This window comes from Panthera pardus, unplaced genomic scaffold, assembly GCF_024362965.1.
Source record: "Panthera pardus isolate Hobbes unplaced genomic scaffold, ASM2436296v1 HiC_scaffold_2, whole genome shotgun sequence".
Taxonomy (NCBI): Eukaryota; Metazoa; Chordata; class Mammalia; order Carnivora; family Felidae; genus Panthera; species Panthera pardus.
This window is the reverse complement of record NW_026526765.1, coordinates 138,275,735-138,302,903: the sequence shown is the minus strand read 5'-3', so window position 1 is coordinate 138,302,903 and position 27,169 is coordinate 138,275,735. Positions and strand designations below refer to the sequence as shown.

Here is a 27,169-nt window from a genome sequence, read left to right as displayed (position 1 = left end):
CAACATCTGCCTGGAGAAGGTAGAGGAAAATATTACAGGTAGTTGAGTCAGGCTTCAGAAACCTGAAGCGTCATAAACCACCCTTCCCTGCCCCCCAAAAGAACTGATGAAGTCTGCAGGTTTAACACTGATGCAAAAGCAAAAAGAAAGGGTTACCCTTTTTTTTTAAACTCTAGAACTTTCCCTGGAAAGGAATTCAAAGCAGAAGGTAAAATAAATGAATCCTGTCCACCAGGCTGATTAAAGAGTAGCAACTGTGTTGTCAACCCTGCCAGGACTCAAATGGCCCTATAGAATTCAGAATTAGAGGTGCTCGTAAGCCTCTTGATCTAGACAAATGGACAACAGACATCTGCCTGAAGGTGAAGAGCTGTTTTACTAACTGTCTCGTGTGGTAATTGACAGAAGCTGACAACAAACATGGCAGAGATGTAGGTTAGGGGGTCAGTCATCTGCCAAGATCTGTTACCTTGGGGAAGGCAACAGTGCAGGGGTGGGTGTGGGAACAGACCTCGTCTGTCCTGGGCCAGATAATTTTTGTTCATGTTTCTCTTCCATTCACACTTCAAAGCATGCCTCGCTGCTGCCTATTTCATGAGACCCTCTGTGTGTGCGAACACAAGGATGTGCAAGATGAAGATTTTAATTGGCCCTTGTCCTGGTCATTAGTTCATAGTTTGTGAGTAGGAAACTATGGTAACAATAATAAAAGTCATCGTAATTTTTAAAAGGGAAAGAGTATACGAATATATACTCATTCTTCTAAGTGTATCACTAGAGCTAATAGCAAAAGCAAACAAAAAAGTAACGACAGACCCAATGTCCATCAATGCATTGAAATATTAATCAGTCACTAAACAAAATGAGGCGGACCTATGTATTTTACATGAAAAGACGTCCATGAGATTCTTTCAATTTTTAAGAAATTAAGTTGGGAACAAGATCCAAACTTTGACCTGATTTTGTGTTAAAAGGAAAAGAAATATCTTTTTTTTTTTTTTTAATTTTTTTTCAACGTTTTTTATTTATTTTTGGGACAGAGAGAGACAGAGCATGAACGGGGGAGGGGCAGAGAGAGAGGGAGACACAGAATGGGAAACAGGCTCCAGGCTCCGAGCCATCAGCCCGGAGCCTGACGCGGGGCTCGAACTCACGGACGGCGAGATCGTGACCTGGCTGAAGTCGGACGCTTAACCGACTGCACCACCCAGGCGCCCCAAGAAATATCTTTTGATACACTCAAGGAGAAGGATCTGGAAGAGTACACTCAAACGCACACTTGAAGAATAGGTTTGAAAAGTAAGGTTTGGATTTTCATTTTCTAATGAATTAACTTCTTTACTACTTATATTTTTAAAAACGAACATAGATTAATGGATTAATTTTTTTAATAGTCAATTTTTTTGTTTAAAAATGAGGGAATGATGAATAGAAAAAAGAATATGGAAAGAGCTGAGAGATATGTTTTCAAAATTTTCACTTTTGCCTGCAGAGCACCTTGTATGCCAAGAACAATTAATTTCATTGTGATGATTTAGTTGGTATTCAATTCCAGTGGATAAGTTAAGATTGATAGTCTCTTTAAAATTTCCGTGTATGTGTGTGTGTAATTTACGCTAACACATTGAGAGAAGGAAGGAGAAATTATGTAACCGTTTCTGCTTTTCCTCTTTCTTTTCTCTACTTTGGGAAGCCTTTGTTACTCTTGTTTGCTTTTGTTCTCTCACCGTCTCTCTTTTGTGCACAATTGTTATTTGCTTTCAAACAGAAAGTACAAATTGTAAATCTTTCGATTACAAGTGACAGAAACCCAGCTCAAACTAGCCTATGGTAATAAGGAAAGCAGACTGGAAATTGGGGATGATGTGAATAAGAAACCAGGGGCTGAAGTTTTTTCATCAACATTTCCTTTCTTCCCCCCCCCCCCCCCCCTCAGTACCACCTTTCTCTATGTTGGCTTCATTCTCAATTAGGCTGTCGACTCAGGGAGCAAAGATGGCTGCCACAGCTGCCCTAGACTGAAATCACCCTCAGAGCTAACAACCCTACAGAACAAGAGGGAATGCCTCTCTGTCTGTTGCTCAACCAATCTCCCATTCTTGTGCAATCTCTATGGCCACTAGAATGAGAGACTCCGATTGGTTAGTTTTGGCCATGTGCCCATCCCCACAGTAAAGGAAGCAGGTAAAGTGATAAACAAATCTATCAACTGAGGAAGGGTGAGTTCCCCCTTTTTTCCCCAGAAGAAAAAGATAACAGCTATTACCAGAAGGGAGAAGGTCTACTTAAGTAGGCAAAAATTACAGATACATGCTAAACATGGGATTTTAAAACGTGTCACATTCCATATGAAGAAGTAACAGAGCTGCTCTCATTTTCTCGGTCTTCATAAATTCTTGAAAGTTAGGCTTCCATGAGTTCTTAAAAATTCTGTCAGTGGATTGGAAGACATGACTGCCTGTGATTTTCTTCCCTTGTGTATCCTGTCTCGACCACAAGGCTCTTTCTCTGACTTGCTCAACTGTCCTGTCACTTGCCTTTCCAGTGATTTATCTCCAAAGGAAACTGGCAAAATGAAAAAAATTCTGATTTTAAAGATTTCTTCTTTGATTACGGGGTGGGGGAGAGAAAATACAGTGTTTCAGACAGGCGTTTTAAAAGCCTTGAGCTGGTGAGTTTTGCATAAAAATAACTTATGTTCTTTTTCCCCAAGCCAGGAGTCCTTTAAAAAAAAGCAGGTGTTCCGGATACTAGAGATGACAAACAGCTTTATAACTAACACAAGGAAGAACAGAGGACAGTGAACTCGCCTGCCAAGTGTTAAAGCCAAGGGCAAAATAGTCCAAAATGGATTTTTCTAGAACCATTTCAAAGCAGGGGAAGCCAAAGGATTAGTAAAACAGTGAGCCTATAGTCTGGTCACTTTGAAGTCTGATATATTAGCTAGGTTGTTAATGGCATACATTTACACAGATCTTTTCAAGGGAAAAGATTTTTTCCTTCAGCCAAGTATGAAGATATGATAGCTTTTTCCTCTGTTCTCAGATCATGCTAAGCATCTTCAACATCTGTTGCATAGTCTACATGGAGTGGGGCCATTGCCAAGAAATTTCCAGAATATACACTGGATGCCTTAGCTCACTGATTGCAAAGGCTTGTTTTCTGTTTGTTTAGTTGTTGTTTTGGAGGGAGGGAGAGGGAGTTTGGGATTAAGTTTGGAGAATCACGCAGGCTCTTTTGTTAAGGAAGCACAAACAGGGGCACCTGGGTAGCTCAGCGGGGTTGAGCGGTTGGTTGAGCATCTTACTTTGGCTCAGGTCATGATCTCACGGTTCGGTTCGTGAGTACAAGCCCCAAGCTGCACATCGGGCTCGCTCCTGTCAGCAGAGACCCCTTAGGATTCTCTGTCTGCCCCCCCCCCACTTTCTGCCCCTCCCCCTCCTCTCTCTCAAAAATAAATAAACATTAAAAAAAAAAGCACATGCAATCTGAAGGGCCATATATTCTGCAGTTCCTCAGTCAGTTAGCCCAAGGATGAAGTAGTGTTTTGTTCTATTTTGTTATTTTACGCTCCTGGTTTCCTTCTTTGGAAACATCTTCAGAGCACATCAGTAATTTCCTTCCAACACTTATTGATGCGTTTTCTACCAAGCATCAATTTTTCCAATACTGTGTAACTGTCACATCCATCTGTTACCTTCCACCTAGACCTGAAGTTGGTTAGCCTCCTGTTTTTCCCTCTGACAACACTGCCATCCATTTTGACAGAATGGTTTAGAAAAGATGCTTAGGGAGCAGGCATGGTGAGGGTGATTTTTCACTTTCCCTAGAACAGAGCTGTCTGACAGATATACAATGTGAGCAAAACGTGGGAGTTTCAGTTTTAAGGTAGTGAGATTTAAACAAAAAAAAAATTACAGGAGAAATTAATTTTCAGTATTTGATTTAATCCAATATATCCAGACATTATACAATTATTAATGAGATCGTTTCCATTCTCTTTTCTGTACTAAGATGGTGAAATACTGGTGGGCATTGTACAGTGACCACACATCTCAGTTTGGACTAGCCACAGTCCAAGTTCTCAGTAACTACCTCTGGCTACTGGCTACTGTATTGGACAGCGTGGCCCTAGAGGGTCCCTGGAGACTATACTTAAATTATTTGCTGTGGACTTGTTATGCTTTTATATAATACTACATAGTATAGCCTGAGTAGTACAGGATGCTATGAACAATAGAATTGTGGTGTGTTTTTTTTTTCCAAAAACACTCATTTCCTCAAATCCGTACCAAGATTCCAAGCTCTTTTCCCCTCGTCCATCTAGCTAGCAAAGCCACTGCCAAGGTCATGACAGGTTTTAGAAAATGTGGAAAGTGAGAGCCGAGGAAAAGCCCTCCACATTTCGAAGTCACAATTCTTAAATTCCACGTTAGATACCAAACATTTTCAGATGTATGTCCCTCATTATTTATGATTCTCACAGACGTTTTCCATCCCCCGCGTGATTTCCCGCTACCTGACTTGTTCTGGAAAGTATTTTGTGTTCCAGTCTCAGTCGTCCAAGGTTCGGGAACAGTTCATCTCTCCACCTCAGCTACATGTGTTTAATAGCCCTGCTTGACCTCCACACCGGGGAGGATGTCGTAGGAGCTCGACTTTCTCTGAAGTCTCGCTGTCTGGGGATGAGCAGCGTGCCGTAACATTGTCCTCACAGATGCTTTGCAAGCACTTTGAATGTGTCAGCATTTCCACCTGGGTTTCCTGAATATATGGTTAACGGCATCGCTGGTTGTTTTTGTATGTGTGTGGTGCCAGTCGAAGAGGTAGATTGATAGGACCCTCCTTGAATCACTTCGTTATTTGAGACCTACTCTGAACACTCTTGGCTTCTTAGTGGTGGGGTGGTTGGGTGCTCAGCAGTCCCAGCTGGTTCCTCTGCCTGGGACTCTTCTCAATGTTCACTGGTTAGGCTCCCTCTCACCCTTCAAATCTCAGAGGCCTTCCCTGACCATGTAGTGTTCTATTAGATCCTTAATTTTTTTTTTTTTTTTTTTTTTTTTGCCACAGAAGTCTGTTTTCTGCCTTTACAGCTCTTAACAACACCGAAATGCACTTGTTTATTGACTCCGTCAAAGGGCAGCCCGGTGTGTCCATTCTGTCCACCCCAATATATCCTAAACAACTAGCTCATTGCCCAGTGCACAGCAGGTGCTCAATTATATTAATTTGCTGGATAAGTGCATAACAAGTTATATTTTTCCAAGAACTGTATTCTTCCATTTAGACCACATTGGTGGTAAACTCATCAAAATCATATTGACCGCCCTAGAGTTAAAAATACTGACAACGCTTTTCTCACTAAAGATGTTCCATTTTTCAAAATACTTCTACTTCATCAGTTCTTGAATTGTGCGTCACATCACTCACAGTGGTCTGGGAAGAATGTTAGGTGCCTTTGACAATCCAATGGTAAATATCAAATGAGAGCCACATTTTCAAAACTCTTAAATTGCCAGAGCACCAGCGACAATACTTAAACATGAACTGAAAGTCTTTCTGAATAACATCTCACGTAATCTAAGGGCTTATAATAAAAGTAGGGCCGTGGATAACTATACACATACCCCATAGGAACCCAAGATGTACTTCAATTCCAGTTCGAGAAGCAAAGCATCCCAGTGCTATTTAATGCCGTGATATAAGTAGAGAAGAAATGAACTCTACAGTCAGCTAGCACAGCACTGGGCTTCAGAACCCACATTTCCAGGGAAATTTCCAGGGAATTCATGCAGGTGCTATAGGCCTTCGACAGTTCATTTGTTTGGCAAATACTTATTAATATTCTTATGTGTCCAGGTTTAAGTTCTCTTAGAATACTGACTTATTCAGTTATCATAACAATCTTGTGAGATAGGCACTATGAGCATCCCATTTTGTAGTTGTGGAAACTAAGGCCTGGCCACATTCCCTAACTTCGAAGATGGTACGAAATGAAGCTGAGATTTGAACCCAGGAAGTCTGACACTGAGATCAGTGTGCCTAACCTCTACTCTGCAGGGCTGCCCTAGACTTTAAATTTACAAGCCTTTAGTCTATCAACAATTACATCTTTCTCTCTTCTTCCCACAAGCCACCTTTAAAACATTTCCCATGATTTACAAGGAACATTTTTCATCGGCCATCAGCTTTCCTCATCTAGTTCAATATGAATTTCGCTTTTCTCCCCTTGTTTTCTTCTAAAGGGGACCATATGTCCCCAAGCTGAGGAATTGGGAACTGGAAGCTATAAATTTAGAAGAAAAAGTAAAACTCACAACACAGTCATATCTAAGAAGACTGAAAACCGTACTTCATTTTCTGAACTAGTTTTTCTTCCGAAAAGCTGTTTGGAAACAGGATTTATTCTGCTTTGGAACAGAGGGGATTATAATTACTTATGCATTCCATTCACTGCCGGCTTTCTCCTGCTGCTTAGAGGTAACCAGTTCGAATGTCTCTGTGTGGCTTATCCAAGGGTAAAAAGATTTTGTTCTATTAACCCACTAGAAACTGCTCAGGGATAAAGCCAAAAACCAGTGCATCCTAGCTTTAATCCCCATAGCATCAAAATCTCCTTGTTGCACTTCATAATAATGAGCGTCATCTGTCGACCCATCTAATCATCTTCAAGTGCATGGGTTTGGTCTCAAGATAGAATAGGTAAGAAAAAAGGTGAGTTACTTATAAAGACAACAGAAACTCTGAATCCAAGATATAGCACAAGAATACTCAAAGCACAGATGATGTGCTATAGTGAAATCATTATCAAAATGAAGAAGCGAGACTCTGTAGTTGCCTGGAAGACTGAATTCAGTTAAATCCACAGTGTGGTTACAATTGATAAGTAATCAGTGGAATGCATTTTCGTAAATCTCCTGTTCTACCACCGGGGCAGGTCCATGCGAACGTGGCACGGTGTTCAGAAGTTGACCCACATTCCTCTTCAAATCACTTAACCACACTCAGCTGACCTGCATTCCTTTTTAGAACAATCTAATCAAATTCATTTCAAATACCAGAACCTCCAGTTCAAGATTTAATCGGTGTTTATGCACACACGTGAAATCTCTAGTGTCCACGTGTGCCCTTGACGATGGAGACTCCATGTTTACAGAATTTTGCAGAACTTCCCAGCCATAGTTTTTCAATCTTATATGGATTCCCTCTCTCTCTCTTCTCCTTCCCCTCCCCCTTCCCCTCCTCCTCCCTTTTCCCTTCCCCCCCATCCCCCTCCCCATCACCCTCCTCTCTTTCTTAAGAGGTCTTTAATCTGTGGGATATACCAATTGTTGAAAACACCCATCCTGGGCCTGAGTCTTAGAAACTATTTCTCTTTCCTATTCACCCACATTGGAAAGTAGTGTAAGCCAGTAGGCAAATTACTAATGTGGAAGCTCTGGAAAATATATCAATCCCATGGTATAGCATAAAGAATCTGGATGACTAGTTAATAACTAAGATATTGTTATGTACACGTGTCATATTATGGAAGCAAATATGCTGACTGTTTGGCACCTTACAGCATTTTCATTTATCCCTAATGAAGTTGAATACTCTGATGTCAAAGGGCTATGTAAATCACCAACAGCAAAAAAACCAAATGTATGGAAAAGTTGAATAATCAGACTGCATTTTGAAGGATTTAAAACACTCCTCAGTTATTGTTGTAGAGTGTTAGGAATTTCCCTTGCAGACAAAAATGTTGGATGTAAAAGTTTGCTTAGAAATAACCATCTTACGGCGACATAACAGGTCCACGGCATTAATTTATACCAGTGACTAGGGTAGCTATTCATGAAGATTAAAAAAAGACACAAGTACCCAATCAAAGCCAAACACAGACAAGTACGATTGACTTTATTCAGGTTCTGGCAATACCCTGAGCACCCTAAATCCAAGCATCTGAGTGTTTCTGCACAGGCATTTTGTGTTAGACTTTTACAGGGAGGGAGAGGCAAGTTGCAGGTGGGGTGATGTATCGTTGGGATTGCTTTGCAATCAAGGGAAGTCTAGATCAGTTAGCTGAACAGGAAATGTTTTTTCTGTGTGTAGCAAGTTTCAGAGGGACAAACAGTTGAATCTCAGCTATTCATTCATGAGACAAAGAAAGGGAAGTTGGAGGGTCTGTGTCTAGTCCTGCCAGCACGTTCATGCAGAAGGGGAAAGTCTCTGTTTGGCCTTGGTCATAGGTAAACAAGGGAGTCACCTACAGAGCTTATGGAGTCATGAGAAAGAGGAGACCATGAGTTTTATCAATTATACGGGGAGTTGGCTTTTTGTGGTAAGACATTTCCTGGAACACGAAAAGGTGGGGGCATTTCTCATCCGTTGCTGATTTCTGGGAGCACAAGCCTCAGGCACATTTTACTGTTGTCAATGCTAGTCTGATTCAGATTGGAGGCGTCAGTAGACAGATAAGGAGATGGGATATAACCCAGGGGGAGTCTGTTCAAACAGATCCAAAGGCAACAAGCCACCCTGAGGGGGAAAATATTTTCCATAAAAATTATCTGGAAAAATGTGGTCCATGGGTAGCTCTTGGTCAGTGAAACATTGAACTCTTGATCTCAGCTCAGGTCTTGATCTCAGGCCCCTGAGTTCAGGTCCACATTGGGTGTGGAGTCTACTTTAAAAAAAAAAAAAAAAGGATCCGGTGGTGGTGGGGGCGGGGGGAAGATGACCTATTACACATGATGTAAGTGGAATTCCTGGGAAATCCGTTGGGGTCAGGATGGTGAAGAAATGCTACGTTTAAATGAAAACTGGAGGTTTTTAGATGAAGCTTTACAAGAATGGGCAGGGAGTCTCTTGGGGGTGCAGGTGAAGTGGGAGCCCAAGTCAACCTCAGGTAGAATAAAGTGCTAACCTGCAAAAATCTGGCAATTGGGTTACAGTAAATGTAGTTAAATCCAGTCATGAAATTTACATACTGCCTGCCTGAATAGAGTTTGGATCCAGACTTCCTCTAGGTATTTCAGCGGCTTTACAGATTCACTGTGCTCTGTGTTGGTAGCTCACTATGGAAGAGAAACACAGAGGAAAGATCATGGCCCCCAATCAGTTGACTCCCCCCACCAAAAAAAAAACCCTTTGCCCCCAGTAGAGTCTTTTTGTATTTTTGCCCCAAGCTACCTCAGAACACATCAAGACACTCTCCTTCATCTGATCATATTTTTGCACGTGATTTCATTGTTTCCATTTAAAAATACCAACAAAACTTCTAATGATCTGTAAGGATAGGTAAAGCATAGTAATAGGATTCGTTGAAATCCCAGGATAATGTCAGTGAGTCAGGTTAACAATCCATAAAGTTTCTTCTATATCGAATCTTTTATTAAAGCTGCCATATTATAAGCAGCTAAGCTGCTGGACTTGAATTTCATCTCCCTCCCAATTCTAAGTTTATTAGAAGTCTAAGATGAAGCAAAGGCTAAATCTTGCCCCAAGAAGAGAGAAAAGAAATACAGAAGGGGAGGGGCACCTGGGTGACTCAGTTGGTTGAGCTTCCGACTCTTGGTTCAGGTCACTGTCTGATGGTTCATGAGATGGAGCCCCGCATCGGGCTCTGTGCTGACAAAGCCTCCTTGGAATTCTGTCTTCCTTTCTTTCTGCCCCTCTCCTGCTCATATGCTCTCAAAATAAATAAATTAAAAAAAATGTTTTTAAAGAAGGCAAAATCTACATTGAAAGAATAGAAAAACAAGAGAGTTGTTTTCTGCTTGATCATTGACAATGTTCTAGCAGGTTTATCCAATTTTTGTAGCACAATAAAGATATGTATGTAATGGAAACTGGGTAAAAGGATAGAGGCAGATGTTTAATTGTAATAATTGAATGAACAATTAGATGTCAGCTCTTTGGCAGATGATATACAGTGAAATGTACTTCTGTACCAATTATTTTCAGTAGCTAGCTCTTGAGTATAAAAATGTGCTCAGTGTTGAATTGAAATATGAAGAATATAAACTCCCTGGTATCTTGATGGAAGGTGACAGTTGAATAGTAGGGGATAAGAAATGGACACAAAGCAGAAATGGTGCTCCAAAATGGGAACATCCTGTGTGGTGTTAGGCACAGGTAGGAGTCTTCCTAAAAGGGGTAAATGGTCCAGTAGCGGAGGTTGCTAAGCGCTTTCATTGGTACTAACTAGCCTACCAAGGCAGCTGCTTGATTAGGAAACCGAGTATCAGACTGGTTGGTAATAAGCAATTGAAAGACTAGGCAGAGTAGTTCATGAACTTGATAAAAGAGTCAACACGATGTTGAGGAAGCTGGCTTTCTTGCCATCCGCTCTATAATCTAGCAGCTCTGTTCCAACGCAACTACACTACCTCCATGCTTTGGCATGTGGTTTAAGATTTAGCAACAGATTGCACAGAAGAAGCAAACCAACAAACAATCCAAGCAAAAGCAAACTCATGGACTATGTAGGAAAGTATATATAAGCATAGGCTAAAATCACAGTGTAAAAATAATCACATGGAAACAATGGTAAACATGTAATCAAAAACATGTTAGAAAGAGAATAAACCATAACGAAAGAACTCTAAAAAAAATGGAAAAATATCTGAAACAACATCGCAAAGATTGCTCTTTCACACTATGGCATGCTATTCCTTTGGCTGCCAAAACCAGAGAACTTTTTTTTCCTGGGAAAACCCATTTTCTGTACCTGCAACACAGTCGGGCCCCTCGTGTGGAACCATTTAAACTGAATTAACACCTGACTCATTGTTAGAGCTAGTAGATGTTTACAGCAGTGGGAAGAAGATGTCCATTAATTACTCTTCAACAACTTAGTCCTTCAATAAATTAAAATCTGATTTTTAAAGAACAGGACGTCAAAATATTTAACAAGATGGCAGTGAAACAATGCTCTCTGTAGACCACGTCAAGGATGACACCAATTTCCATCCATATCTACTGGATGGAAGCAAGATGTGCTTTTCTCGGAGTTTATACGAGGCAAAAAAAAAAAAAAAAAAAAAAGGGAAAACACACAAAAAAACGGTATTTTTATTTTAACCAGATGTGAATGAATTAAGCCCAATATTTTCAAGTATTTTTAGTGCCATATGATGTCATCTGACTTTATATTTTCTACTGAGGGATAATGTGTGTTTTTAAAATTGTGAAGCCACTTTCCATGTATGTACTCAAAGTCATATGTATGATAAATGACAATAAACAAATTACAAGGCTGCAGGACACGCTCTTGGCTGTTTATGTCGAAAAGCAGAGAGGGAGAGATTTAGTTTTTCAATAGGAAATCAAATTAAAAGCATGTGAAATGTCTTCTGCTGGCCTTCAAGGTAGTCCTCATTTTAGTAATTATGTACTTGTCCAAAACAGGTCCAGAACAGGATTGCTGAGCTGTGTCCTCCTAATCCTACAACTTGCCTTTTTCCGGCCAACAGAGCAACCCATGGACTCCACAGGCACTGTGTGCAGTGTTACACGAGTCATCCAGAGAACCCCAGTTTTTCATTTTTTTTACTATTTATGAGAGAGGCAGAGCGTGAGCGGGGCGGGGGGGGGGGGGTGGGGGGGAGGGGCGCGGGTGGAGAGAGAGAGGGGAGAGAGAGGGAGACACAGAATCTGAAGCAGACTCCAGGCTCTGAGCTGTCAGCAGAGAGCCCCATGTGGGGCTGGGACTCAAAGACCCCGAGATCGTGACCTGAGCTGAAGTCCTATAATGCTCAACTGAACTGAGCCACCCAGGTGCCCCCAGAGAACCCCAGTTTTTAAACAACCAGGTCCTTGCTGGTTGTTACATATTGAATCTATATTATAATGAACATATGTAAAATACAGTATTACATGCCATTAATATATAATACATTACCATTATTCTATGGAGTAAATATATTATCGATGATGTATCTTCACTGACAGGCTCACACATGCTACACATCCCCAGTGCCATTAACCCAGATTAAGTGCTGAGTTTCTCAGGATCGTGGCGCCACTCTTGCTCGCTTGGACCTGGCAAGGGAACAAAGAGGATGGATGGACGAGAACTTGCTTCCTCACACTTTTCTCTGGGGCAGCAACGGGCAAGTAGCCACACCCTGGAGCAAGAGAGTGGCCCTCCATAGCATTGCTGAGTGAACTTCTCGAGTCATCTCTCCTGGGAAAGAGATTTCTTAAAAACCATTTAAAGCTTTCCAAAGGGCAAAAGCGAGATGGTCGTGAGCCAATGTTACCATAAATGCTTCCACTCTCCCTGATTTCATTTCGGAAATAAGGAAGGAAAGACGCAGTCACCACTGCTGGCTTGCCCACACGCCTCACCAGCTGCCCACAGCCCCCCCCCCCCGCCCCCCATCCCTCCCATCACTCCCTGTCTCCCATTAAGAAAAAGACGCTAAAAGTAAAGTTAATATTCCTGTAGGGACGGTGATGTGTTCAACGCTGTACAATTAAAAAGCCATTATTTCAGACCAAAGTCTCCAGCCAGCACCCACGCTTGAGCAAAGCACGTTCCGGGCCAAGCCCCCTTGTCCTCCTCTCCCTGGCGAAGTCCTGGAGGGGACGAGCCTCCGGGGCGGGAAGGAGGAGTGGGGGCGAGGACTCCGTGCCAGCGCCACATCCTCTGCCAAAGGCTTCGCAGGCACAGCAGTGTCCCAGTACTGTGCCCACCTTCCGTTTCCCCTCCCCGAGTCCCTCGTCCCGGTTCAGGCCGGACCCCGCTGGACTGATTTGGGGACCAATGAGGTGGCAGCGGCTGACGCGTGGATCCCGGTGAGGGTCGATTTCATTTCCAGGGGGAGAGGCCGCCGGGCGGGGGGCGGAGGAGAAGGAGGGAAGCGGGGGGCAAAAAGTAGGAGGGGAGGAGAGGAGAAGCCCAGCTGGGGAGACGCAAAGGCGGCAGAGGCGAACGAGCGAAAGGTGGAGAAGGAAGCGCAGGTTCGCGGACAGCGGCGGGCGGGTGGGGAGGCGGCGCGGGAGGGGCGTGGGCCGGCCGGGGAGGGTCGCCGTCAGGCGGGCGGAGCAGGGGCGCGCGGCCCGGGGGGGGGGGGGGGCAGGCGCGGGGACGCGGGGCGCGCGGCGGCTCCGGCAGCCCGGGCGGTGTGGCCGCGCCCCCGTCCCCGGCGGTGCGCCCCGCGTCCCCCCGCGCCAGCTCCGCGCCCGGCCGCCCCGGGGCTGCCCCCGCCCGCGCGCTCCCGTTGGGGGGCCGGGGGAGCGGCGCCGGCGGCCCGGCCGCATTGTGACGTAGCGGGGCCGCGGCAGCGCCTCCGCCGCCCGCCCCGCTCCCGCTCCCGCTGCGGCGGTTCCTGCTCCCGCCGCCGCCGTCCACCGTGCGTCCGTCAGTCCGTCCGCGCTTCCAAGCCGCCGGCGCGCGGGGCGCCCCCCGGTGAGTCCAGGTCCCCGGCGGGAGCGGCGGGGAGGCGGCGGGCGGCGGCGGCGGGCGGCTGAGCCTCTCCAAGTTTGCACCGGGAGACCCCGGCGGGTGTCGCCCCTGCTCCCCGCAGCCCCCGGGCCCCCTTTGTGCCGCGAGTCCCGGCGGCCGGAGCAGCGGCGGGGCCAATGCAGAAAGGGTTTTGGGGGTGGTGGTGGGGGGGGGGGAGGAGGTCTCTATAGTAACGGCTGCGGCTACCGAGCGGCAGCTTTACTCAGGGGAAGGGGGGTGGGCAGACAACCCCCGCCTCGGTTTCCAAAGGATTGTTCCTTCCCTTTGCCCGTTTCGTGTGGTTATTATCCTGGCTGCCACCTCGGAGGCAGGGATGGGCAGTGCCCCAGCGCCTGAAAGCCGAGATAACGAGGGGCGAAGTAATAGTAACAGCGACAGGACCCAATCACGATAATAATAAACGCGAAAGGGGGGCGCCTGGGGTTGTGCCGCCCAGGGGAGCCCCGCGCGCATCCCCGGAGCTCCCTGGCTGCCCCGTCCAGCCGGGGCTGCGACCTGCCCCTCCGGCGCTGTCCTGCGTCCCGGGCTCGTCCGCGTCGATTTTAGCCGCGAATGTGCCTCTCTTGGCCTTCTCTCGTGGTGATGACTTTCATCTGCAGGTGGTAAGTGGGGTGAACTGGTATTTTGGCTATTGTCAAATGCCACGTTTTGTTTATTTCATTTTTACGAAAAGAAGAGAAGGGAAAATTATGAGCCGTTACTGGCAGCCATACAGTTTCCACAGGAAATACTAGCATTCTTTGAGGAACACGCTACTGCTTGCAGCAAAGAAAGTCTTTAGGAAACAAAAAGGCAACGGCATTGTTGCTCATTTTCAATGGACCGCTAGGAGGGGGGGGGGCGGCGGGGACGTGTTGTTTTTTCCTGTGGGAACGTTGCTTTCCTTGGGAAAGTTAATTAAGGAAGCATTCCGGTCGGTGTCAGTTTTTCACTGGCGGGTGGCTGTGCCACCTCGCTCCTGTTGACTGTTACTGACAAGTGCCCATCAGAGACCCCGGAGGCAAGGAAGAGCCCAGAGGAAGGGAGAGCCGGTGCAGGACAGGCCCGCCGCACACCACGTGCTGTGGAGCCCGGCCAGGGTGCAGTTTGCAAAATGAAATAAGGGCTGTCTGGGGAGGTTTATGAGGATTACATGTGTGCACAGTATGTCAGTTCTCCAAGGTGTCACTCTAAACACGTAATTTTCGAGCACCACTTTCCTTGCTGAATCTGCAGGAAGGCAAAAACCTATTTCTCTCATTATGGAGCAGACATCCCAGCGGGGAATGGGTTGAAATCTGTATTTCATTTGTACATATTGAAATTTTAAAAGGCAGAGAGAACAAGGTATAGGAAAGCGGTATGCTAATGTGTTCACCTCTGGGAGAGAATGTCTATTGGCCATTCCTGATGCATCTCAATGTTAATTTACACTCAGCCTGGTGAGAGTGAAAGGAGATCGCTTTAAGGGGTTCTTGAAACTGTTTGAAGAAGGTGTGACGTTTTCTATCCATCATAGAAGTCTCTCATGCGAAGGCAGTTTCAACTGAAGATTACCCATAATCAAATAGGAAGGAGTCCCTAGGTCTAGAATCAGAAAAAAAAAAAAAAAAAAAAAAAAAAAAAAAAAAAAAAAAGATGGTGCTTCTCTTAAGGATCTGTGGACATCTCAGTTAGAAAAAAAAAATTATTAAAAACTAAGGGATATAACTTTGAATGTAGATTTAATTTTCATGAGGATAAGTTACAAGATAGTAGATTGGAAGTAACACTGCCTGTGCTGATTTGACATTTACTGTGTATTGATGTCCAAAAGCAAGTGACCAGGGCAAATGAAGCTCTCCATGTACTATGTCACAGCCTTGCTAATTCCAGGCAGTTGTCCTGGTGCAGGTGTCTGTGGAAATGCAGAACAGAGGCCAAGAAACTTTGTGTGCGCTGTTGTTTTGGAAGGAAGTGGAGTAGTACTTTACTGCTCTTAGGAGGGAAACCCACACAAACATCTTATACAAACAAATGATCTTTGATATTATCACAGGAAGCCTGGAGCTGTTTCTCTTGCCAGATTTAAGGCATTACTTGTCAAAAGAGGAAATCTCCCAAGGAGCAGGTGCATCATTATAAGAAACACAAGGGAGATTCTCTTTTAAATGCAAAATCTAATTGAAAGGCAACAAGAGAATCAGTGACACTCTTCGAATAGAAACCTTGTTTTTGGCAGTCTGTCAGGTTACCGTTGCAAACCACATAGGAGAAATATGTGTCTTGGGAGAACAATAACATCCTGGTGAAAATCAAACAGTTGCTTCTGTGAAACTTTTACCCTTCTATACTTGGTTCCTTGTGCACCTTTAAAAAAGTATGTTTGTTTATTTATTTGGAGGAAGAGAGAGTGTGAGCAGGGGAGAGGGCGCAGAGAGGGAGAGAATCCCCAGCAGGCTCCACGCTCAGCGCAGAGCCCAGTGCGGGGCTTGATCCCATGACCGTGAGATCATGACCTCTGCAGAAATCCAAAGTCGGACTCTTAACCGACTGAGCCACCAGGGTGCCTCATTCTTGTGTACCTTTGATTGATGTGCGGGTTTAGTTACAAGAAATAATTTACTGAAAATGGATCAGTAATGAATCGGTTACTACTATGATATATACTTTACATGATTTTGCACTTTATGTGGATAACTAGATTTCATAATTGACTGTTTCCATCTTAGCTCTCTTTTAAGCTTTAAAAGTTTGGGGCGCCTGGGTGGCGCCTGGGTGGCGCAGTCGGTTAAGCGTCCGACTTCAGCCAGGTCACGATCTCGCCGTCCGTGAGTTCGAGCCCCGCGTCAGGCTCTGGGCTGATGGCTCGGAGCCTGAAGCCTGTTTCCGATTCTGTGTCTCCCTCTCTCTCTGCCCCTCCCCCGTTCATGCTCTGTCTCTCTCTGTCCCAAAAATAAATAAAAAACGTTGAAAAAAAAAATTAAAAAAAAATAAAAAATAAAAAAAAAAAAAGTTAGTGACCAGGGCGGGGTGCCTGGGTGGCTCAGTCAGTTAAGCATCCAACTTCAGCTCAGGTCATGATCTCATGGTGCTTGAGTTCAAGCCCAGCATCGGGCTCTGTGCTGTCAGCTCAAAGCCTGGAGCCTGCTTCAGATTCTCTGTCTCTCTGTCTCTCTGTCTGCCCCTCCCCTGATTGTGCTCTATTTCTCTCTCAAAAATAAACATTAAAAAAAAAAAAAGTTAGTGACCAAAATATTTGTCCAAATGATGACTATGAATTGATAAGGCTGATGGCTGGGCCCCGAAATGCACTAGTTGATTCCTCTTTATTGTGTATTCACTTTGTGCATTTGTGGCATATAAAAGTATAAAACACAGGAACTCTTCGCAAGGAATTTAGAAGGGAGGAAATAGGACACATGAAAAATGAATCATACAAAAGATGAAGGAAGATACTGTATGATTGAGCAACCAAGATGCTAAATAGTAAATGAAAAGGGATTCTAAGGAGAAAATGACCAATCAGCTCAGATGTTTTTATCACTTGTCCATTGCTGAATAACCAGTCACCCCAAAAAGCATTTGCTTAAAGCAAATATTAAAGCTCATGGTTGTGTGGTCCATGGTTTGGACTGAGTTCAGCTGGATGGTTCTTCTGCTGATCTTGGTGGGGTTCCTTCAGGCATCGTCAGTCACCTGGTGGGCGAGCTGGTGGCAGGGTGATCTAGGAGGGCTTCAGTTACATCTGGCGGTTATCAGACTGTTAGCCAGGTTAACAGGCACCCAGGACATCCCATGGACCAATTCGATTCAAATCACAAGGTCACCTTGGATTCAAGCAGTATAGAAAGATTCCACTTCTTTTTTTAAATTTTTTTTTAATGTTTGTTTTTGAGAGAGACAGAGACAGAGCGTGAACAGGGGAGGTGCAGAGAGAGGGAGACACAGAATCTGAAACAGGCTCCAGGCTCTGAGCTGTCAGCACAGAGCCCAATGCGGGGCCCAAACCCACAAACTGTGAGATCATGACCTGAGCCGAAGTTGGACACTTAACTGACTGAACCACCCAGGCGCCCCAAGAAAGACTCCACTTCTAATAAGAGGTAGCTGCAAGAAATTGTAGCCTCCTTTTTTTTTCTTTCTTTCTTTCTTTTTTTTTTTTTTTGCAATTTACATGTTTGAGGACACTCATTCTCGCAAATGTTTTCTGCTAAGGAGGAATGTACTGCAAGACCGGAGAGCTGAGTGAAGCCTGCTCGTAGGCACCCCAGAATTTAGGTCAGAGAATGTCCTGGACCTCATTGTCCTGTAGTCTTCATTCTGTAAACCTTGGGAAGATGATGAATAACACAGTGACGGTAAAATGTTAGTCACAGCCTTCTGCCAGTGGCATCAGGATGGTTTAGAGATGGTAGGCTGGTGGCAAAGTCAGCAGACCGTTGGTGGGCAGTGAGGAAGGCTCTGGCAAAGGCAGAAGCAAAGAAAACGGAAAGGAAGGGATCATTCTGGGAGATTCCGTATTTTGGGATGGGGTGACTGATGACACAGCATTACTGAAAGCCTCTAGTCAAAATCATTCTGAGGTTAAAAAAAAAAAAAAAGCTTAAGTGGCTGAAAGAATGTGCCATTGTGAGAAATAGATCAATAAGTGATTTATTTGGGGGGGAGGAGAAAAATTCAGTTTCAGAAAGGTGGATTAAAAGAGATAAATTGGATGTGAAAGTACTTTATCAGCTGCAGAGTATGCTCTGAATGGTAGCTATTGCTTCGTGCTTAAAGTGCAGCAACTTACATATGCTGGAGTTTCTCCCAAGTAAAGCAACGGAAAACAAAAGGGAACACGGAGGCTATCCCAAGGGTCAAAGGGAAGTCAGAAGAACCACTTTCAGGGTGGAAACAGAACTCCTCAAGGGGGCTGGGGAGCGGGGACTGATGTTCTTTCTCTGCAAGGCACAGCTGGAGGTCTGCCCTTGGACTTGGCATACCCACACAGAGAAAACCTTTGGTCTAGTTTGAATGGCATGCACACTGCTTCGCTCGGCGCGTTGATTGACAGGCCCACTAAGACAGCACACGATGGGGAGTAGGTAGGCGCTTCCTCGGAGGAGAAGGCAGACCTGCCCTCAGAAGCGGGAATGGATCCACCCGGGGTGGCCAAACCAGCCAGTGCCCACCAGGAATGAACACCCGCCAGACTTATTTGGACCTGGCCCCTGAGGAGCGGACAGGGCAGGAGGTGATGGTACAGGCATACTTACACAGAGACGAGGGTGCATCGGTAACAGTTAAACCCTTGCCAGTGTGGGGGTCTTTTCATGGAAGGAGAGTAAAGAAAGAAGGTCCGGGGGTTGTTTTATTGGAGGGGACAGGAATTCACAACACATTCCACTCTTGTACCTAAGGGCTCTGTTGAGGTGCTGTGCAACCCGCCGTGTTTTATTGATGGCCAGTCTGAAATTCAGGTGGTGCCCTCACCATCAAGTGCAGCTGTGGGCCAGACAGGAACACCTGGCCTCTCTAACGTCACACAATTAGTCTGAACAGCACGCACAGCTGCTCGTTATGGAAGGGCTTGGATGGACCAGCTCAAATCCAAGGGTACGCTTTTATAGTTTCTTTTGTGCACGTCTAAGAACCCTGAAGATATTCAATAAATGTTAACTTAATGAGTGAATGTGCCATTATCTGGTGCAGTAACATTTTCAAAAGCAGTCTGGTTTGACTTTTCATTAGTCACAGTAGAATTTGCTATAAAGTCCCTAAGTGTCTTTTTTAGATTCAAATGTTTTAAGGTACTATTGTCTCAGAAATGTAGGTTTTTTGGTTGTTTTTTTTTTTTTTTTTATAATCCACCACTCACAAAAGTAGACTTTTCTCTTTTGAAACACAATTTTCTTTACTTATCTTTGTCACGGCTCTTGGCTGCAAGTCACAGAAACCCAGCTTGTACTTACTCAACTAGGCAGGGGCATATATTGTCTCCCTTATGGGAAAAGTTCAGGAAGGCTCCGATTCTGATTTCCTCTCTTCTTCCTGGTGGTACAATGGTCCAAAGCAGCTTCAAGTTTAACCCCTGCAGGGGAAGAGAATAATTTGGGATTAACTCTTAATTAATGGGCACATGCCCATGCCTGAACCAGCTCCTGTGGCCAGGGATCTGGAACATGGAATTCGACTTGACTTGGCCTTGATCATGTGCCCAGGCCTGGAGCCTTCGTGAATGGAAGGAACAGTCTGTGGGCAGAGGCGAGACATGGGGAGGATGTGGGAACTTCATGAGGGGGTGGTGGGTAAAACCCTCCCAAAGTAAATAGCCTGAGAGCAAGCAAGGGGTGGTTCTTTAAAAAGAAACTATCGAGAAGAGAGCGAGGATCCTGTGTAAGCAAAAAGAACAGGTATGTAAGGTATATCTACTCTTCCATCCATTTTCCCTGGAGGATGCATCGTCTCTCTGCCCCCAAGCCATGAACCTGGGAATGACCTGATTTGACCTCTCATTGGGTCACTCACCAGGACCCCTGTCTCTGTCTCACTCTTTCCCCCGTTAGTTTAGAGCCCCCCCCCCTCGTTTCACCCTGCACAAGTACCCTCTGAGAATGCCACGTCCAGTCTCTCTGCTTCAACTCCATCCTCCTCACCGTGGCCAGGGTGATCTTTCAAAGAACAAATAGATAAAATCGAATCGGGTAGCTGCCTGAGAGCCATTCAGAACTTCACAGCCCTGGAGGAAAAGAGCAACCTCCTGATCTTGAATTCCACAGTTCCTGGGTCCCCCATAACGTGGGCCCTGCCTCCTGTGGACACAGGAGGTTGGATGGGAGGGAGGTGTGTGCCGTGTGGCTTCTGCCCCCTGCCCACGTGACCCCCACGCTGTGCTGACCTCTGCCACTTGAAGGCCCCCAAAGGCTTCATTTTCTCTCATCTTCATGGGTTTTTTTCTGGCTGTGCTTTTGTCCCAGTGGAATGTTGTTTCTCCTTTCTTGACCTGACTTGACCTTGAACATTCACTCCTCCTTCCACATGCACCCCAAGTGTTGTTTCTCGGAGAAGCCTTTGCTTGAACACCGGGTCCTGCCCAGCCCCGCCCGGCCCCACATTCTACTTTACCCTGTGGTGCCATATGTGTGACGTCCTGTCCCGTTGTGCTGTGACAGCTCCGAGGGGCTTTCTCATCTCTGTATCCCTGTGTCTAGTGCAGGGGTCCTCACAGCAAACATGAAGAAGCTTTAGGGGAAGGAATGAAAAGGGTGTGCTGAGTCATTAACCTCGGTGATTTTCAAGATTTGTCCTGTTTCCTTTAACGTGATTCCTAAATTTGCATCTCTGAATGTTGGCCAGGAAAGCAGGGTGTCTTTGAAATCACCGTTCAGACACCTTTCTGCTGTTTTCCTGGCTCTGTGTAACGCTCGATGCCTACTTGGTCACTAACAGCTACCTCAAGAAAGACGCTGAAAAATACCAGTGGCCCAAAGTCCGTCTCGAAGCTAAAATGCATGGCCCAGAGATCAGATGAGGAATACTTTTTTTTTCCCCCTCTTCCATAAGAGAGGTTATTTAATAGTTAATATTTATGAGGCACTTACTCTGCGTTGGTTGCTTAACAGATGACTTACAATTATTTTCTTATTAATTCTCACAGCAGCCCTAGGAAGGAGCTATTACCATTATCTATCCTTTTCCTGCCTGTGAGGAAGCTTATGATTTACAGAGTTAAGGTCCTTCTTCCTGGAGATGGCCAAGCTGTCAGACCCTCATCTGGGTTGGTGAGGAGTAAAATCAAGCTTTGATTGGGCTCTTGCAATTCACCCAGTTACAATTTCAGTTCTCGTGGTTCTAAAACCGGGTGACCGCCTTCGAGGTATAAAACATGCCACCTGCCTCCCTTCGCCTTCAATTATGTCAAAAAGACCGCGGAGAAAGATGTATTTCGAGTGGTAAGGGCTCTGGGACTACAGATGGAATTAAGATGGATGTCTGCCTTAGAAATTCCAGCCATATTCCTGTACTTCAGATAATAAAGGGCCCATCTGCAGATTGTACTGCTGTGTATAAAACTCACGCCTCTTGAACAGCCAGAGTGAAGTCTTTGTCCTGAGGGTCATTCAGAAAGTCCATAGATACGGAAAATATGCTAAACACTTTGGAAGTCACAGAAGCTCAGTGGGTTTTCACCGGTTTCCAGTCTGAGAGCCTTCTGGGGATCTGATGAAAGCTGAGGATACTTTCCTTAGAAAAAAAGTTTGGGGGCTCCTGAGTAGCTTGGTCGGTTAAGCATCTGACTTCAGCTCAGGTCATGATCTTGTGGTTCGTGAGTTAAGGCCCCCGCGTCGGGCTCTGTGCTGACAGCTCGGAGCCTGGAGCCTGCTTCGGATTCTGTGTCTCCCTGTCTCTCTCTGCCCCTCCCTCACTTGTGCTCTGTCTCTCTCTCAAAAATAAACATTAAAAAAAAGAAAAAAGAAAAAAAGATGTTCATACACACCACTGAGTCCAGGGGCTTCCAGAATATGTGGCAGCCCATTTGTGGATTTCCTGGGGCCCCACAGACTCCAGGTTAAAAACCTTGTTTAAGAGCTATAATCCAGGGGCGCCTGGGTGGCTCAGTGGGTTAAACATCCAACTTTAGCTCAATGTGTGTTTTCGAGCCCCACATTGGGGTCTACAGTGACAGCACAGAGACCACTTCAGATCCTCTGTTTCCCTCTCTCTCTGCCTCTCCCCCGCTTCCATGCTCTCTCTCTTTCTCTCTCTCAAAAATAAATTAAAAACATCAAAAAAACAAATTAAAAAAAGCTGTTGGGGCGCCTGGGTGGCTCAGTCAGTTAAGAGTCCTACTTCGGCTCAGGTCATGATCTCGCAGTCAGTGAGTTCGAGCCCTGCGTCAGGCTCTGTGCTGACACAGCTCAGAGCCTGGAGCCTGCTTCTGATTCTGTGTCTCCTCTCTCTCTCTGCTCCTCCCCCGCTCATGCTCTGTCTTTCTCTGTTTCTCAAAGACGAATAAATGTTAAAAAAATAAATTAAAAAAAAAAAAGCTGTAATCCAGAAGAAAAATAATGGCCATTGTTGAATATATACCACTTATTGACCATTTATTGAGTGTTTATTGTGTGCCAGTCCTTTTTGAAAAGTACATTGTAGCTAACCAGCCCCCTAAGACCTGTGTTCCCAGCCCTGTTGTAAGCTGCGGAGAATGAGGGTCAGAGAAGGAGCTCAGTCTCCCAGCCACCAAGTGCTGAGAGTGGAGTCAAACCCCGGCGGGCATCACTGTTATTTCATGCGGTATCCGTGCTCGTTCCTCTCACCACGCTGGGCGTGAGACCTGTGCCCGTGACCTTCCGAGCCTTTGTTCCCCCTTGACTTCCCTCACCCTGCAGCTTCCCTGGTGGCAGTGGGTCAGGCAGCCGCTTCTGCTGCAGCAACCTCTGGGGTTGTCTCCCGTGCAGGAGCCAACAAGGGCTGGGAAGGTCTCGGCTCCTCTCCACCTTCGCCTGGGTTGACAGCTCGCACGCAGACCCCAGCGTCCGAGAGACAGATCGCTGCTGCTTGACCCTGCCTCAGTGAGCCCCTCGCTCTTTCCTGAGTGCAGCTTGCACCCTCAGAGTCATTAACCACACAGCAGCAACACTCAGCAGCAAAACCGGCTGCAGAATCTCCATTGGCACCCCTCACAGACCGTTACGGTGAGGTGCTGCTCTATGCCAGGCTCCTCTCGGAGCTGTGGTCACCACAGTGAGCTCACAGGTGTGATTCCTGAGCTCGTGGCATTTCCATCTCTTCTAGATCTACCCGGGAAGGGGGCTAGCAAAGAAAGAAAAGGTGATGTTTTCGGAAAGAGAAAGTACAAAGGATTGATTCTACTCCCTTCTCCGTTCTTTGCAGATTTACATCTCTAGGCACAAGCGTGTCTGCTTCTCTAGCACTTTCATCCCTCCCCTGGGTTGTTGAGAGTGCTTTAGATTTCCAGAGACTTAGTAGGCAGAGTAAGGGGGACACAGGCGCATCATTGCATCTCAGCCACCCCTTTTCAGATGAGGGGGCAGAGTGACCAAATGACTGGCCGGATGGGGTTGAAGGCAGGGCTAGCTAGCCGGTCTGGTGCCTGGCGGAGCATAGCCTAGTGTAAGCCACAGGCTGCTTCTAAGTTATTTGTGATGTGATTATTGTCATTTTGGCTTTGATGTTGTGGTCTCTCTGCTGCAAATGAATCTGACAGGCATGTACTGCTCAGGAAGCAAACGCACTGCCAGCCTCTGCCCATCTTTGCAGCCCCTGAGAGGCGCCCCTGTGTGCTCTTTTCTACACATTTCCTTCTCCCTGCCCCCCAGCTGCCCCCGAGACAGCCTCCCAGGTTCTCTCTCTAAGTGTTGTGTTGTGACTTCTTACACCACAACGGGCGGGTAGAGGGGTGCCTGGGTGGCTTTGGCAGTCTGGGACCCGTGTCGGGCTCTGTGCTGAGGGCGTGGAGCCTGCTTCAAGTTCTCTGTTTCCTTCCCTCTCTGACCCTCCGCCACTCACACACATTCCCTCCCTCTCTCTCTCTTTCTCCAAAATAAATAAATAAATAAACGTTAAAAAAAAAACAACAAAACTGGTGGACAGAAATAATAAGTCTGTGAATGTGAGCCACTTAATTAATTTCTCATTTTCTAGCAAGCACGTTAGGAAAAATAAGAGGAAACAGGTGGAATTAATTTCAGTCCTCTATTTTACTTAATGCAGTATATCCTGGATATTAGCATTTCCTCATGTAATATAAAAAAAATTATTAACTACCTCCCTTTCGTTCTTGTTTTTCATACTTTTTGAAAGTTGGTGTGTGTTTTGTTTTTAACTCAGACTCGAGCCACACTTGTGATGGTTAGTAGCCACATGTGGCTTGTGGCTCCCATAGTGGACTCCAGGCTTGGGCTCTGAGGAGGCAGTGGGAGTCCCAAGGGCAGACTCAGTGACGACTCCCTCTGTCGTCCCTCCACAGTGAGCCTGCGCCTCTGCTCTTGGGCCTGTTGGATGGGGCTGGCTGCTCGCTACAACCTGGGCTCTTGAGGGTAGGGTTGCACCTGTCAACTTCCTGTCCCCAATGTGGAATGCGGCATTTAGTAGGCCCGCAGCTGGCATTCAGTGCATTGGGAATTCATTAATGAATGAGGAAAGATTATGTGTAACACCAGGAGCTGCCGGGATTGGTTTGTGGGGCCTTGTCTCCCAGCGCTCACTTTGCCTGTCAGCTCCCGGCTCTGGCCAGTGCCACAGAACTGCATTTGAGTCCCGCCGCATGGCCAGGAAGCCTCGACACTGGATAGGGGTGTTCCTAGCCTCAAACTGTTCTGAGGTTCCCCATGTCGTGTTCAGCTTTAGGCTTTGCCTCTTCCAATATTGATGATTGGAGGAATTTAGGCACAGTCCAGTATATTAAAACTTCATGGTCTTATTTAACAGGATAAAAAAAAAAAATCCCAAACAAGCAGGATAGACCAAACACACAAAAAGGCCCATCTGCCCTCCAGAACATGAAATAAGCAGGGGAGGAATAGCTGTGTCAGGGAGCTGTCTCTGTTGCCAGTGGTTTTAGAGACCTCACCACTCCCTGGAGAAAATGGGAGATTGATATCCTGAGTAAATTAGCATTTGCACATACAGCATTTAAATTTTGCAAGTGCTTCTAACCCACTAATGGGCACGTTTGTCCCCTTTACCCCTAATGGTGAATGTCACTTAAAAGAACTCATACAACCAAGTTTCAAAGATTGGCACTCCCATAAAGCCATACCAACCACATACTCAAATAAATGCACAGTTTGCAAATGGAAGAAACTATCACTGTACGATCTGTTAGGTCCTATAAACATTGTAAGGGATCCTTGTCTCAGAGGAGACTCTAGGCGTCTCAGGCCGGCTTAAAGAGTGCTTTGAAATAGTAAATGGAATCAGGCCTAACCTCTGTTTTACCATTGATGACCAGTGTCAGCCTGGAAAGCTCATTGACCCGCTTGGGGTTTTTGTTTCTCGGAACGCACATGGGGAAAAGTGAATCCTGCTGTCACACGCTATGAGGGGGTAGGGAATGAATGAAGCCTAGAAAATGTTTGAACAATTCTTTGGGAAAGCTATTTGGAACAGTTTGAAGACAAGGTAGCTTGCCAGTATTTTTGCAAAGTAAATTCTAAAAAGATAAAAAAAAAAAAAAAACAGCCAAAAAACCCACATAGCCTGCATCCTGTAGTAGATAACTAAGCACTAGCCACGTTTAAGTCATTTGAAGATCCCTTCTTTAATAAGTCAAGGATGGTTCGAGACAGACAAAGCTTTACATCCCTTGGCTCCAGTTGTGAGAATGCTGCTTTCATACGAGTCTCTTACAAAGGCTCTCGTGCCTCTCTGTGACCGTAATAGACTTTGTCCAACATGACGGCTCTGGTGTGCTGTGTTGGTGTAATTGAAAACCTATAAAAGGGCTGAGAGCTACTTTTGAATTGGCTCAGTGCACTTGGACTGGATCTGTCAAAGTGGTGAAAGGTTTAAAGGAATTTTCATAAATGAGGTCTCCAAGCTGTGTTTTAACCATCGAATTCCAATGAACTCCAAAGCCTGGGAACTCGGAGCATAGCGCCTCAGAGAAGAGCAGTCATATCAAGATGGAAATAAATGATTCATTTTCATTCCCCGAGTTCTGCAGACATAAGCACACTTAACTGCTGATCATCATAATTTAGCAGTACTGTTGTGCACTAAAAATACAATTTAAAAGTCTAATCTTTAATTAAATTGAGTACTCACAGATTAACATGGTTACAAATCTTGGGAGCTGGATATAGTACAATGTTTACTCATGTTGCTAGGAAATAGCAGGGCTCTTTTTAAGTTACAGATTGATTTGGTAAGTAGAGGGATACGGGCTCCTCCCAGCAAGGGCTTGATGGCTTCTCCTCAGTTTCTGTTTCATAATGTATGTAAATGACTGTCACGGAGCAGAAATCCTGCACACTCAGAGCTTTGGTTGGCGACAGAAAGCACAGGTGTGTGCACCTGAGTAAACATTTGGAAGATGACTGAAAGGGCGATTTTTACCTTGAGCCCCTTGCATGAAATAAACATCATCAAGTGTTCAGGTTTTTAACAAAGTGAATTTTTCCATTTGGTAGAATTATCTATCAGGAAAATAGATTGTTCTTCAAAATATAATCACCACGAGGCTAATTGATGGTTTTGCATTCTTGCCATTTGTGGGAAACTGTGAAATTAGTATAGAAATTTGATACGGGTTGATGGTTTTCCAGAATCATTAAAACTTCCATGTAGGAAATCAACTCTGCTATTCTTTTTTCCCCCCTTTCCCTCCCTTTGGCAAACCTCGCCGCATGACACATTGTACAATAGTTTTTAAAAATGCAAAGCTAATGCTTGCACAGCATGAAAGGGAGCTGCCGTGCCAGCGCACTCGCCTTGTCCCTGAAAAAGACGAAAGATTTCTATGTGCTATTTCAGTTAGGATCAGGCGGCAAAGAGTGGCCTCCTCAAGCTCCAAAGTAGAACTGAGAAAAAACCCACAGGGGCAAATTACTATTTGATCTCTTTGAGGCAGGCCCCTATATGTGGAGCTGGCGTTTCCAAGCAGAGGCTCTTAGGAAGAGATGGAAACATATTAGAATACTGGATTGTCTCCAGGAACAACGTCAGGGTTAGGATGCTTATTACAGGGTTTTTATCCTGTATCCAAGCTCTGAACAATGTGGGGAGAAGTAAAGGAGGGTGCCACTG

At 45.4% G+C, this 27,169-nt stretch overlaps 1 protein-coding gene across 5 annotated transcripts in view; it reads left to right on the top strand.

Moving 5' to 3' along the window:
* Positions 1-12,583: 12,583 nt before the first annotated feature.
* Positions 12,584-27,169, top strand: part of SNCAIP (synuclein alpha interacting protein) — a 156,865-nt gene continuing 142,279 nt past the window's right edge. The window contains exon 1 of one of the 5 annotated variants that reach the window (XM_019469557.2): positions 12,584-12,786. The gene's annotated coding sequence lies outside the window, so the exon portion shown is untranslated. Of the gene's footprint in view, positions 12,787-12,873; positions 12,952-13,127; positions 13,400-13,640; positions 14,059-27,169 lie in introns of those variants that run through there. The other 4 variants (XM_053907534.1, XM_019469556.2, XM_019469559.2 and 1 more) reach the window with 4 other exon arrangements.